The sequence below is a fragment of the Rhinolophus sinicus genome, chromosome 16, assembly GCF_057876585.1.
Source record: "Rhinolophus sinicus isolate RSI-liver-muscle chromosome 16, RSI-T2T, whole genome shotgun sequence".
Classification (NCBI taxonomy): Eukaryota; Metazoa; Chordata; class Mammalia; order Chiroptera; family Rhinolophidae; genus Rhinolophus; species Rhinolophus sinicus.
In genome coordinates this window covers 85,537,588-85,547,500 of record NC_142516.1, presented here as the reverse complement: position 1 = coordinate 85,547,500, position 9,913 = coordinate 85,537,588, and positions in this window count along the sequence as shown.

The following is a 9,913-nucleotide window of genomic DNA, read 5'->3' as shown; positions in this document are numbered from 1 at the left end:
GTCAGAGTTAGGGTTAGGATTAGGTTTAGGTTTAGGGTTAGGGTTAGGGTTAGGTTAGGGTTATGGTTAGGGTTAGGGTTAGGTTTTGGTTAGGGTTAGGGTTAGTGTTAGGGTTAGTTTTAGGGTTAGGTTTGCGTTAGGGTTAGGGTAAGGGTTATGGTTAGGTATGCGTTAGGGTTAGGGTTAGGGTTAGGGTTAGCTTTGCATTAGTCTTAGGGTTAGGGTTAGGGTTAGGGTTAGGGTTAGGTTTGCGTTAGGGTTAGGGTTAGGTATAGGGTTAGGGTTAGGGTTAGGGTTATGGTTAGGGTTAGGGTTAGGATAGGGTTAGGGTTAGGGTTAGGGTTAGGTTAGGGTTAGGGTTAATGTTAGGTTTCGGGTAATGTTAGCTTTAGATTTAGGTTCGGTTAGGGTTAGGGTTAGGGTTAGGTTTGCCTAAGGGTTAGTGTTAGGATTAGGTTCAGGGTTAGTGTTAGGGTTAGGTTTGTTTTAGGGTTAGGGTTAGGGTTAGGGTTAGGTTTGCGTTAGGGTTAGGGTTAGGGTTAGGGTTAGTGTTATTGTTAGGTTTGCGTTACGGTTAGGGTAAGGGTTATGGTTAGGCTTAGGTTTGCGTCAGAGTTAGGGTTAGGAATAGGTTTAGGGTTTAGGGTTAGGGTTAGGGTTAGGATTGTTTTAGTGTTAGGGTTAGGGTTAGGTTTGCGTTAGGGTTAGGGTTAGGCTTAGGGTTAGGGTTAGGGTTACGTTAGGGTTTGGGTTAGGGTTAGGGTTAGGTTACGGTTAGGGTTAGGGTTAGGGTTAGGGTAAGGTTAGGGTTAGGGTTAGGTTTAGGGTTAGGTTTGCGTTAGTGTTAGGGTAAGGGTTATGGTTAGATACGTGTTAGGGTTAGGGTTAGGGTTATGGTTAGGGTTAGCTTTGCGTTAGTGTTAGGGTTTGGGTTAGGGTTATGGTTAGGGTTAGGTTTGCGTTAAGGTTAGGGTTAGGTTTAGATTTAGGGTTAGTGTTAGGTTTGCGTTAGGTTTATGGTTAGGGTTAGGAATATAGTAACGTTTCTGTTAGGGTTAGCGTTAAGGTTAGGGTTAGGTTTAGGATTAGGGTTAGGGTTAGGTTTCGATAGGGTTAGGGTTCGGGTTAGGGTTAGTGTCATTGTTAGGTTTGCGTTATTGTTAGGGTTAGGGTTATGGTTAGGGTTAGGGTTGGTTTGCGTAAGGGTTAGGGTTAGGATTAGGTTTAGGGTTAGGGTTAGGTTTGTTTAGGGTTAGGATTAGGGTTAGTTTTGCGTTAGGGTTAGGGTTAATGTGAGGGTTAGGTTTATTGTTAGGGTTAGGGTTAGGGTTAGGTTAGGGTTACGGTTAGGGTTAGGTTAGGGTTAGTGTTAGGGTTAGGGATAGGTTTAGGGTTAGGTTTGCGTTAGGGTTAGGGTAAGTGTTAGGGGTAGGTATGCGTTAGGGTTAGGGTTGGGGTTAGGGTTAGGGTTAGGTTTAGCTTTGCGTTAGTGTTAGGGTTAGTGTTAGTGGTAGGGTTAGAGTTAAGGTTAGGTTTGCGTTAGGGTTAGGGTTAGGGTTAGGGTTAGGGTTAGGTTTGCGTTAGGGTTAGGGTTAGGGTTAGGGTTAAGGTGAGGGTTAGGTTAGGGTTAGGGTTAGGGTTAGGGTTAGGGTTAGGGTTAGGGTTAGGTTTAGGGTTAGGATTGCGTTAGGGTTACGGTAAGGATTAGGGTTAGGTATGCGTTAATTTTAGGGTTAGGGTTAGGGTTAGGTTTGCGTTAGGGTTAGAGTTAGGTTTAGGGTTAGGGTTAGTGTTAGGTTTCGGGTAAGGTTAGGTTTAGATTTAGGTTGTGTTTGGGTTAGTGTTAGGGTTAGGGTTAGGTTTGTTTTAGGGTTAGGGTTAGGGTTAGGGTTAGGTTTGCGTAAGGGTTAGGGTTAGGGTTAGGTTTAGGTTTAGGGTTAGGTTTGCGATAGGGTTAGGGTTAGGGATAGGGTTAGGTTTGCTTTAGGATTTTCGTTAGGTTTAAGTTTAGGGTTAGGGTTAGGGTTGGGGTTAGGTTAGGGTTGGGGTTAATATTAGGATTTGGGTTAGGGTTAGGTTTAGATTTAGGTTGTGTTACAGTTAGGGTTAGGATTATGGTTAGGTTTGCGTTAGGGTTAGGGTTAGGGTTAGGGTTAGTGTTATTGTTAGGTTTGCGTTACGGTTAGGGTAAGGGTTATGGTTAGGCTTAGGTTTGCGTCAGAGTTAGGGTTAGGAATAGGTTTAGGGTTTAGGGTTAGGGTTAGGGTTAGGTTTGTTTTAGTGTTAGGGTTAGGGTTAGGTTTGCGTTAGGGTTAGGGTTAGGCTTAGGGTTAGGGTTAGGTTTACGTTAGGGTTTGGGTTAGGGTTAGGGTTAGGTTACGGTTAGGGTTAGGGTTAGGGTTAGGGTAAGGTTAGGGTTAGGGTTAGGTTTAGGGTTAGGTTTGCGTTAGGGTTAGGGTAAGGGTTATGGTTAGATACGTGTTAGGGTTAGGGTTAGGGTTATGGTTAGGGTTAGCTTTGCGTTAGTGTTAGGGTTTGGGTTAGGGTTATGGTTAGGGTTAGGTTTGCGTTAAGGTTAGGGTTAGGTTTAGATTTAGGGTTAGTGTTAGGTTTGCGTTAGGTTTATGGTTAGGGTTAGGAATATAGTAACGTTTCTGTTAGGGTTAGCGTTAAGTTTAGGGTTAGGTTTAGGATTAGGGTTAGGGTTAGGTTTCGATAGGGTTAGGGTTCGGGTTAGGGTTAGTGTCATTGTTAGGTTTGCGTTATTGTTAGGGTTAGGGTTATGGTTAGGGTTAGGGTTGGTTTGCGTAAGGGTTAGTGTTAGGATTAGGTTTCGGGTTAGGGTTAGGTTTGTTTAGGGTTAGGATTAGGGTTAGTTTTGCGTTAGGGTTAGGGTTAATGTGAGGGTTAGGTTTATTTTTAGGGTTAGGGTTAGGGTTAGGTTAGGGTTACGGTTAGGGTTAGGTTAGGGTTAGTGTTAGGGTTAGGGATAGGTTTAGGGTTAGGTTTGCGTTAGGGTTAGGGTAAGTGTTAGGGGTAGGTATGCGTTAGGGTTAGGGTTGGGGTTAGGGTTAGGGTTAGGTTTAGCTTTGCGTTAGTGTTAGGGTTAGTGTTAGTGGTAGGGTTAGAGTTAAGGTTAGGTTTGCGTTAGGGTTAGGGTTAGGGTTAGGGTTAGGGTTAGGTTTGCGTTAGGGTTAGGGTTAGGGTTAGGGTTAAGGTGAGGGTTAGGTTAGGGTTAGGGTTAGGGTTAGGGTTATGGTTAGGGTTAGGGTTGGTTTGCGTAAGGGTTAGGGTTAGGGTTAGGTTTGCGTTAGGGTTATAGTTAGGTTTAGGGTTAGGGTTAGTGTTAGGTTTCGGGTTAGGTTAGGTTTAGATTTAGGTTGTGTTTGGGTTAGTGTTAGGGTTAGGGTTAGGTTTGTTTTAGGGTTAGGGTTAGGGTTAGGGTTAGGTTTGCGTAAGGGTTAGGGTTAGGGTTAGGTTTAGGTTTAGGGTTAGGTTTGCGATAGGGTTAGGGTTAGGGATAGGGTTAGGTTTGCTTTAGGATTTTCGTTAGGTTTAAGTTTAGGGTTAGGGTTAGGGTTGGGGTCAGGTTAGGGTTGGGGTTAATATTAGGATTCGGGTTAGGGTTAGGTTTAGATTTAGGTTCTGTTAAATTTAGGGTTAGGATTATGGTTAGGTTTGCGTTAGGGTTAGGGTTAGGGTTAGGGTTAGTGTTATTGTTAGTTTTGCGTTATGGTTAGGGTCAGGGTTATGGTTAGGGTTAGGTTTGCGTCAGGATTAGGGTTAGGAATAGGTTTAGGGTTTAGGGTTAGGGTTAGGGTTAGGTTTTTTTTAGGGTTAGGGTTAGGGTTAGGTTTGCGTTAGGGTTAGGGTTAGGGTTAGGATTAGGGTTACGTTAGAGTTTGGGTTAGGGTTAGGTTACGGTTAGGGTTAGGGTTAGGGTTAGGGTAAGGTTAGGGTTAGGGTTAGGTTTAGGGTTAGTTTTGCGTTAGGGTTAGGGTAAGGGTTAGGGTTAGATACGTGTTAGCTTTAGGGTTAGGGTTATGGTTAGGGTTAGGGTTAGGGTTAGGGTTAGGATAGGGTTAGGGTTAGGGTTAGGGTTAGGTTAGGGTTAGGGTTAATGTTAGGTTTCGGGTAATTTTAACTTTAGATTTAGGTTGTGTTAGGGTTAGGGTTAGGGTTAGGTTTGCGTAAGGGTTAGTGTTAGGATTAGGTTCAGGGTTAGGGTTAGGGTTAGGTTTGTTTTAGGGTTACGGTTAGGGTTAGGGTTAGGTTTGCGTTAGGGTTAGGGTTAGGGTTAGGTTTAGGTTTAGGGTTAGGTTTGCGATAGGGTTAGGGTTAGGGATAGGGTTAGGTTTGCTTTAGGATTTTCGTTAGGTTTAAGTTTAGGGTTAGGGTTAGGGTTGGGGTCAGGTTAGGGTTGGGGTTAATATTAGGATTCGGGTTAGGGTTAGGTTTAGATTTAGGTTCTGTTAAAGTTAGGGTTAGGATTATGGTTAGGTTTGCGTTAGGGTTAGGGTTAGGGTTAGGGTTAGTGTTATTGTTAGTTTTGCGTTATGGTTAGGGTAAGGGTTATGGTTAGGGTTAGGTTTGCGTCAGGGTTAGGGTTAGGAATAGGTTTAGGGTTTAGGGTTAGGGTTAGGGTTAGGTTTTTTTTCGTGTTAGGGTTAGGGTTAGGTTTGCGTTAGGGTTAGGGTTAGGGTTAGGATTAGGGTTACGTTAGAGTTTGGGTTAGGGTTAGGTTACGGTTAGGGTTAGGGTTAGGGTTAGGGAAAGGTTATGGTTAGGGTTAGGTTTAGGGTTAGTTTTGAGTTAGGGTTAGGGTAAGGGTTAGGGTTAGATACGTGTTAGGTTTAGGGTTAGGGTTATGGTTAGGGTTAGGGTTAGGGTTAGGGTTAGGGTTAGGATAGGGTTAGGGTTAGGGTTAGGGTGAGGTTAGGGTTAGGGTTAATGTTAGGTTTCGGGTAATTTTAGCTTTAGATTTAGGTTGTGTTAGGGTTAGGGTTAGGGTTAGGTTTGTGTAAGGGTTAGTGTTAGGATTAGGTTCAGGGTTAGGGTTAGGGTTAGGTTTGTTTTAGGGTTAGGGTTAGGGTTAGGGTTAGGTTTGCGTTAGTGTTAGGGTTAGGGTTAGGTTTAGGTTTAGGGTTAGGTTTGCGATAGGGTTAGGGTTAGGGATAGGGTTAGGTTTGCTTTAGGATTTTCGTTAGGTTTAAGTTTAGGGTTAGGGTTAGGGTTGGGGTTAGGTTAAGGTTGGGGTTAATATTAGGAATTGGGTTAGGGTTAGGTTTAGATTTAGGGTGTTTTAAAGTTAGGGTTAGGATTATGGTTAGGTTTGCGTTAGGGTTAGGGTTAGGGTTAGGGTTAGTGTTATTGTTAGGTTTGCGTTACGGTTAGGGTAAGGGTTATGGTTAGGCTAAGGTTTGCGTCAGGGTTAGGGTTAGGAATAGGTTTAGGGTTTAGGGTTAGGGTTAGGGTTAGGTTTGTTTTAGTGTTAGGGTTAGGGTTAGGTTTGCGTTAAGGTTAGGGTTAGGTTTAGGGTTAGTGTTAGTGTTAGGTTTGCGTTAGGTTTAGGGTTAGGGTTAGGGATATAGTAACGTTTCTGTTAGGGTTAGCGTTAAGGTTAGGGTTAGGTTTAGGTTTAGGGTTAAGGTTAGGTTTGTGTTAGGGTTAGGGTAAGGGTTAGGATTAGGGTTAGGGTCAGGGTTAGGGTTAGGGTTACGTAGGGTTTGGGTTAGGGTTAGGGTTAGGTTACGGTTAGGGTTAGGGTTAGGGTTAGGGTAAGGTTAGGGTTAGGGTTAGGTTTAGGGTTAGGTTTGCGTTAGGGTTAGGGTAAGGGTTAGGGTTAGATACGTGTTAGGGTTAGGGTTAGGGTTATGGTTAGGGTTAGCTTTGCGTTAGTGTCAGGGTTTGGGTTAGGGTTATGGTTAGGGTTAGGTTTGCTTTAAGGTTAGGGTTAGGTTTAGGGTTAGTGTTAGTGTTAGGTTTGCGTTAGGTTTAGGGTTAGGGTTAGGGATATAGTAACGTTTCTGTTAGGGTTAGCGTTAAGGTTAGGGTTAGGTTTAGGTTTAGGGTTAGGGTTAGGTTTGTGTTAGGGTTAGGGTAAGGGTTAGGATTAGGGTTAGGGTTAGGTTTCGATAGGGTTAGGGTTCGGGTTAGGGTTAGTGTCATTGTTAGGTTTGCGTTATTGTTAGGGTTAGGGTTATGGTTAGGGTTAGGGTTGGTTTGCGTAAGGGTAAGGGTTAGGATTAGGTTTAGGGTTAGGTTTAGGGTTAGGTTTGCGTTAGGTTTAGGGTTAGGTGAGTATTAGGTTTGCGTTAGGCTAAGGGTTAGGATTAGGTTTAGGGTTAGGTTCTGTTAGGGTTAGTGTTAGGGTTAGGGTTAGTGTTAAGGTTAGGGTTAGGGTTAGGTATAGGGTTAGGGTTAGGGTTAGGGTTAGGGTTATGGTTAGGGTTAGGGTTAGGATAGGGTTAGGTTTAGGGTTAGGTTAGGGTTAGGGTTAATGTTAGGTTTCGGGTAAGGTTAGGTTTAGATTTAGGTTGTGTTTGGGTTAGGGTTAGGGTTAGGGTTAGGTTTGTTTTAGGGTTAGGGTTAGGGTTAGGGTTAGGTTTGCGTTAGGGTTAGGGTTAGGGATAGGTTTAGGTTTAGGGTTAGGTTTACGATAGGGTTAGGGTTAGGGATAGGGTTAGGTTTGCTTTAGGATTTTCGTTAGGTTTAAGTATAGGGTTAGGGTTAGGGTTGGGGTCAGGTTAGGGTTGGGGTTAATATTAGGATTCGGGTTAGGGTTAGCTTTAGATTTAGGTTCTGTTAAAGTTAGGGTTAGGATTATGGTTAGGTTTGCGTTAGGGTTAGGGTTAGGGTTAGGGTTAGTGTTATTGTTAGTTTTGCGTTATGGTTAGGGTAAGGGTTATGGTTAGGGTTAGGTTTGCGTCAGGGTTAGGGTTAGGAATAGGTTTAGGGTTTAGGGTTAGGGTTAGGGTTAGGTTTTTTTTAGTGTTAGGTTTAGGGTTAGGTTTGCGTTAGGGTTAGGGTTAGGGTTAGGATTAGGGTTACGTTAGAGTTTGGGTTAGGGTTAGGTTACGGTTAGGGTTAGGGTTAGGGTTAGGGTAAGGTTAGGGTTAGGGTTAGGTTTAGGGTTAGTTTTGCGTTAGGGTTAGGGTAAGGGTTAGGGTTAGATACGTGTTAGGGTTAGGGTTATGGTTAGGGTTAGGGTTACGGTTAGGGTTACGGTTAGGGTTAGGGTTAGGATAGGGTTAGGGTTAGGGTTAGGGTTAGGTTAGGGTTAGGGTTAATGTTAGGTTTCGGGTAATTTTAGCTTTAGATTTAGGTTGTGTTAGGGTTAGGGTTAGGGTTAGGTTTGCGTAAGGGTTAGTGTTAGGATTAGGTTCACGGTTAGGGTTAGGGTTAGGTTTGTTTTAGGGTTAGGGTTAGGGTTAGGGTTAGGTTTGCGTTAGGGTTAGGGTTAGGGTTAGGTTTAGGGTTACGTTAGGGTTTGGGTTAGGGTTAGGGTTAGGTTACGGTTAGGGTTAGGGTTAGGGTTAGGGTAAGGTTAGGGTTAGGGTTAGGTTTAGGGTTAGGTTTGCGTTAGGGTTAGGGTAAGGGTTAGGGTTAGATACGTGTTAGTGTTAGGGTTAGGGTTATGGTTAGGGTTAGCTTTGCGTTAGTGTTAGGGTTTGGGTTAGGGTTATGTTTAGGGTTAGGTTTGCGTTAAGGTTAGGGTTAGGTTTAGAGTTAGGGTTAGTGTTAGGTTTGCGTTAGGTTTATGGTTAGGGTTAGGAATATAGTAACGTTTCTGTTAGGGTTAGCGTTAAGGTTAGGGTTAGGTTTAGGTTTAGGGTTAGGGTTAGGTTTGTGTTAGGGTTTGGGTAAGGGTTAGGATTAGGGTTAGGGTTAGGTTTCGATAGGGTTAGGGTTCGGGTTAGGGTTAGTGTCATTGTTAGGTTTGCGTTATTGTTAGGGTTAGGGTTATGGTTAGGGTTAGGGTTGGTTTGCGTAAGGGTTAGGGTTAGGATTAGGTTTAGGGTTAGGGTTAGGTTTGTTTAGGGTTAGGATTAGGGTTAGTTTTGCGTTAGGGTTAGGGTTAATGTGAGGGTTAGGTTTATTGTTAGGGTTAGGGTTAGTGTTAGGTTAGGGTTACGGTTAGGGTTAGGTTAGGGTTAGTGTTAGGGTTAGGGATAGGTTTAGGGTTAGGTTTGCGTTAGGGTTATGGTAAGTGTTAGGGTTAGGTATGCGTTAGGGTTAGGGTTAGGGTTAGAGTTAGGGTTAGGGTTAGGGTTAGCTTTGCGTTAGTGTTAGGGTTAGTGTTAGTGTTAGGGTTAGAGTTAAGGTTAGGTTTGCGTTAGGGTTAGTGTTAGGGTTAGGGTTAGGGTTAGGTTTGCGTTAGGTTTAGGGTTAGGGTTATGGTTAAGGTGAGGGTTAGGTTAGGGTTAGGGTTAGGGTTAGGGTTAGGGTTAGGGTTAGGGTTAGGGTTAGGTTTAGTGTTAGGATTGCGTTAGGGTTACGGTAAGGATTAGGGTTAGGTATGCATTAATTTTAGGGTTAGGGTTAGGGTTAGGTTTGCGTTAGGGTTAGAGTTAGGTTTAGGGTTAGGTTTAGTGTTAGGTTTCGGGTAAGGTTAGGTTTAGATTTAGGTTGTGTTTGGGTTAGTGTTAGGGTTAGGGTTAGGTTTGTTTTAGGGTTAGGGTTAGGGTTAGGGTTAGGTTTGCGTAAGGGTTAGGGTTAGGGTTAGGTTTAGGTTTAGGGTTAGGTTTGCGATAGGGTTAGGGTTAGGGATAGGGTTAGGTTTCCTTTAGGATTTTCGTTAGGTTTAAGTTTAGGGTTAGGGTTAGGGTTGGGGTCAGGTTAGGGTTGGGGTTAATATTAGGATTCGGGTTAGGGTTAGGTTTAGATTTAGGTTCTGTTAAAGTTAGGGTTAGGATTATGGTTAGGTTTGCGTTAGGGTTAGGGTTAGGGTTAGGGTTAGTGTTATTGTTAGTTTTGCGTTATGGTTAGGGTAAGGGTCATGGTTAGGGTTAGGTTTGCGTCACGATTAGGGTTAGGAATAGGTTTAGGGTTTATTGTTAGGGTTAGGGTTAGGTTTTTTTTAGGGTTAGGGTTAGGGTTAGGTTTGCGTTAGGGTTAGGGTTAGGGTTAGGATTAGGGTTACGTTAGAGTTTGGGTTAGGGTTAGGTTACGGTTAGGGTTAGGGTTAGGGTTAGGGTAAGGTTAGGGTTAGGGTTAGGTTTAGGGTTAGTTTTGCGTTAGGGTTAGGGTAAGGGTTAGGGTTAGATACGTGTTAGGTTTAGGGTTAGGGTTATGGTTAGGGTTAGGGTTAGGGTTAGGGTTAGGGTTAGGATAGGGTTAGGGTTAGGGTTAGGGTTAGGTTAGGGTTAGGGTTAATGTTAGGTTTCGGGTAATTTTAGCTTTAAATTTAGGTTGTGTTAGGGTTAGTGTTAGGGTTAGGTTTGCGTAAGGGTTAGTGTTAGGATTAGGTTCAGGGTTAGGGTTAGGGTTAGGTTTGTTTTAGGGTTAGGGTTAGGGATAGGGTTAGGTTTGCTTTAGGATTTTCGTTAGGTTTAAATTTAGGGTTAGGGTTAGGGTTGGGGTTAGGTTAGGGTTGGGGTTAATATTAGGATTTGGGTTAGGGTTAGGTTTAGATTTAGGTTGTGTTAAAGTTAGGGTTAGGATTATGGTTAGGTTTGCGTTAGGGTTAGGGTTAGGGTTAGGGTTAGTGTTATTGTTAGGTTTGCGTTACGGTTAGGGTAAGGGTTATGGTTAGGCTTAGGTTTGCGTCAGGGTTAGGGTTAGGAATAGGTTTAGGGTTTAGGGTTAGGGTTAGGGTTAGGTTTGTTTTAGTGTTAGGGTTAGGGTTAGGTTTGCGTTAGGGTTAGGGTTAGGGTTAGGGTTAGGGTTACGTTAGGGTTTGGGTTAGGGTTAG